This window comes from Branchiostoma belcheri, unplaced genomic scaffold (assembly GCF_001625305.1).
Source record: "Branchiostoma belcheri isolate BF01 breed outbred unplaced genomic scaffold, Haploidv18h27 scaffold434, whole genome shotgun sequence".
Taxonomy (NCBI): Eukaryota; Metazoa; Chordata; class Leptocardii; order Amphioxiformes; family Branchiostomatidae; genus Branchiostoma; species Branchiostoma belcheri.
In genome coordinates, this window is record NW_017804059.1 from 53,110 (window position 1) to 57,741 (window position 4,632).

Below are 4,632 nucleotides of genomic sequence, written 5' to 3' on the forward strand. Positions count from 1 at the left end.
CCAGGTTTTCCCTCAGTTTGGTGAAGTAAAGCTTATTGTTGAGTGTTAATTTAAAGGTGTGGCAAATCCTGGGGGGTCTTTAGCCTTGCTCCCTTATACCTGTCACATTGTGCACAAATCAACCAAATGACGAGTCTGCGAGCTCTAAATGACATTTTCATTGACTCAGTAATATATGTCCAGTGTTTTCTCCATCAGAGCACAATTTTTAGTGATCATCAACGATTTTCAGGAGTTGGCAGATAGTTGCTGTGCAGCGACTTGAGCTCATTAACAGGTCGCCTGTACATGTAGGTCCCTGGTAGGTCCAGGTGATGGGTGAGCACAGAGCAACTTATTGCTCATCAGCTGCAAATTGGGCTATAGCATTACCAGTGGGGCAAGTTTGTTTCACGGTTTGCAAAATATATATGATTGTACAATTGTCCAAGCAGCTTACATATGCAGGTTTAAAATTGTCATTACCAGTAGTCATTTTTACAAAATAGTACTTTTTATTTAGAAAGATCAATTTAATGAACAGCTACATCCTTGATGTAGTGTTTGGCTACAGATCATGAGCTGGCTATGAAAGATTACACAGTCTCCATTCATGTGTAACAGGCCAATTACTGCATTAGATAGTCTGGGGTCACGTGGTGAGAGCACGTGACCCAGACACGTCATTGGCCAAAGCCTGACCCCGCCTCCGCCATGCAAATGTCGCCCCGCCCTTCCGCGCGCACTATAAAATAGCGGGACGCGCCCTAGATCCAAGTCTTCACCTCTCGGAAGCTCCGTTCCAGCACACCGGTTTAGGTTAGTAGTAGTTTAGTCTAGTAGTTTTCCCTGCAACACACTCGACTGTACAGGTAATTGGTTTCCGTTCTCAGCATTTGCCTACTTTTAGTATTGTTTCACTCTGTAACTGTTCCGTTGTATAACTTTGTATTTATAGTTCCATTATATGTTGCATCGCTTTGTATCCCATACCGCAGTTAGTCAATAAAGTCACATCAAATATAAATCGACCTGGTTTTGGTGTTACTTAGAGTGAGAGTCTAGTAACTTGTGCCTTAGAGTGAGAGTCTAAGGATTGTAACTGTAATCGTAGCTGTAATCGTAACTGTAGCCCAAATCCTACCCACGCAGAAAGAACGTTTGTTACATGGTTCCCACACGGAATTATATTTGCGCTGTGACCTTTGCCTACTGCGGTATATAGAATTGTAATTTTCATAGAATCCATTTTGTCCTTGTAACTTCTGCTCATGGTATAAACGAATTGTATTTTGAAGCTGTGTTGTTGCACCTGGCCTTTGTAAAATTGTCCCCTTGCCCGGCCCGACCTTGCTGCAAAAGTTATATCTGACCCACATCTGACCAAAATTTAGTTTGGTTCTCTGTACAATTTTTTTTTCGCTTGTGTTTCGACCCTCGACTAAGCGTCACCACGTGTCGCAAATTCAAACTACCTCTTTCGTTCTGTTCCGATTAATTGCTACTTTGCTCCTTTCGCTGTGTGTGGTGATTCCCCAGCACCGCCTATAATTTTATCTGTGCTGTTATTTTGGCCCGCAGAACCTTGCTTTTTTTTTCTATTCTCTGATTCATAGTTACAATTGGCTCCAGAAGCTTCCAAATTTTGTACGCTTCCAAATTTTGTACTCGCCTGGCTATTCACCTGGCTATTCCCAACCTTTGTAAATCGCCGTAAAACTTCTGTTTTTTGTTAGCACCTCCTTGTCAGTCAGACAGCTCGGCGTTCCATTGCTACTTTTCCATTCGGCCGACACTTACTGTGAATCCTTTGTGATTCACCGCAAATCGCCTGTTTTTAGTTCTCACTTTCTTGTAAGTCAGACGGCCGTCGCCCGTCGTCGTCATAGCCAAATTTCCATTCGGCGGCCACTTACCTGTGAACCGTTGGCATTGTCTGGCCCGGCGTCACACCAATCTCTACGTCGCTTTGTGTCGCCGACTCTCTGTTGCATTCCACCTTGGCGTGTTTTTCCAAATTGGCTGTTGTTTTTGCATTGTTGACACTGTGTTGTATTCTAATCAAAACTTTCCCTGGCTTTCTCCTGCTCAATTGTTGTAACTATGCACATGTTTGTTCTCGGCACCGTTTGTCACATTTCTGCAGTTTTGACATGTTTGGACGTGTGGATGAGTAGACTCTGTTGTTGTTGCCGTTATTGATTACTATGTTGTTCTTTCTAGCCCGGAGATGGTTACTGTCTTATGTTCCATCTTGATTGGATTGTCCGTTGATGAATTTATGCATTTTTGTTTGACCTTCTCGGATTGATTGTACTCGTAGGAAGTTAAGTTGCAATTTTTGTAAGTCGCAAGTTTTGTCTACTGCAGTTGGTGATGACCCTGTAATGTTTATCCTGTAACGTCTGTGTTTGACCAAGTTCACAATTCTTGTTTATTGTTTTGTGAACCTCGTTTGATCTTTTTGTTGTCGGTTTTTGGTCATCGTTGATAGGAACTTGTGAAAGATCACTAACCCCTTGCCTATCCCTTGCTTGTGCGGATTTAGGGTTGTTTGTCTTGTCTATTGTCGATTTCTCGTCTTTGTCGTCCGACTCATGAATTCCACGTGGCTGATGTTGTGTTATTGCCCGTCCGTTGTTTTACTTGGTTGTTGCTAATGCAAAAATAGCCGGTTTAAATAATCAGCATTCATCTGTTAGTTTGCACGGGTCCTGTGTGACGTCTACAGGAATTGGTGTCAATTTTTACAGGTCTGTTGTCTCGTTATATTTCAGTTCCGCGTACAATTAGATGTCGGAAATGAAAGGACAATTTGTTTTGGGTGCCTACCAGGGTCAGGGCATGATATGGTCTTCGCCTGGTGCCGGTATAAGGTCGTCGATACCATTTTCCATTCCAAATTGGTCCAAACTCTCGGAAGTGGATGACAAAGCACTCAGTGGTTTGGTGGTCGCAATGGGGCGAGCTGTATTAGAGGTGCAACGCACACAGCAAGAACAAATTGCAACACTGTGCCGACTGTTTGTGTGTTCCCTTAACGGCCTTCGGGAGCGTCTTGCCAGTAACCATTCCTCCAGTAGATACAGGGGCCCCAGGTCGCCAAGGACTCATCCATGCTTCTTGTGTAACCGACTTGGCCACTGGAAAAGACGGTGTCCTCTGAGATATAGTCCGGGCCATAAGGGCCGCAATAACCATCCACCATCTCTCCCTATCCGCAGCGACTACGACACTCCCGCACTAGCTGACGCGACCACCACCCACTCCGGGTCGGGACCATTAACCCCGCATGGACTTCGGTCCGCGGGACCCTTTTCTTCTTCCTTTCCAGCTTCACCTAACTCCGACTCCCGGGGGACACCAGTACTGACTCCGGTGGCACCTGTCCTACCGTCTGCGCCAGCGACCGACGTTCATGTCCCGCCACCGGTTTCTGTCCTGCTGCCGACGCCAGGGGCGGCCCGGGCCGAGTCTCCCGTAACGCCGCCTGTGCCTGTCCCGCGAACGTCAGTAACGCCGCCTGTGCCTGTCCCGCGGACGTCAGTAACGCCGCCTGTGCCTGTCCTGCCAACCACCAGTACTACCGTTCCCACCACATCTCCACGGCGACGACCCAGCCGTCGTCAGAACCGTCCAGAACACATGAACACTTCCATTTCTATACCGGACTATGTTCCTCTTAGTTATAGTGATAGCGAGACAGACCATCTCCACCCCAACGTATGCCAGAATTGTTCTCAGGACGAGGGGCTGACTGGCCAGGGCCCTCCTTCGGATAGGTCGGGTCCCCGGGGGGGATTGCACGAGGTGAACCCCTCGCCCCCTCCCTTGAGGTCCGTAGCTCACGAATCCTCGCCAAAACGCCGACACCCAGTGAGACGCCTGATGTCGTCTATAGTTCGGGCTCTAAATCGCCCTTCCAAATCCAAAATTGCTTAATATCTATGTTGTTGTTATTTATATGTTATTTGGAGAAGCAATTTTTATTTCCTTTCGTCTGTCTGAGGTTCCAAGTATGTGTTTCGGTGAAGTTTGAAGTACCCCATTTTTCCCCCTTTTGTCACGTCAAAATTTGGAGCGGGAAACCTCTGCCACCCCACCGGTCGGTTCTATGTGAGCCTAGGGGTCTCTTTCTGGTTCGCTTACCACGGGAGAGTGCGGGCGACTAGCACTCTTCCCGTCGGGGCCACCACTCCTTCAAGTAATAGAGCATAGGGTAAGTTCTCGTCTCCTGACGTGTACCGCAGCATCACGCTGCCAGTCTCTTCCTTGGGGTCAACAGTACTCACCATTCCATCGACGGACCTCCGTCTACGATTGGAAAAGTTTTGCCTTCTCGTTTTTTTTTCGATGTGTATTTTCTTTTTGAATAAGATGCGGAAAAATTGTCCCCTTTTCGATGAGATCAGGTATTCTATGGATCAGCCAGGTAGTATTCGTAGCTTGTTTTACGGCCAACTTCCCAGGGAGTTAGGTAGTGGGGTTGCCTCGTTCTTCTCCTCGATGGGTCCCGTTGTCCCTTCCGAACGTTGGGCGCTCCTAGTCCCCTCCCCGTCCTGCAGTCATGGAACCCCCGCAAAACACGGTGGGCTCCCGAGCAAAAACGCTCTAACTGTCTCGACCGGGTTACGAAATAGGTCTGTCTGTGCT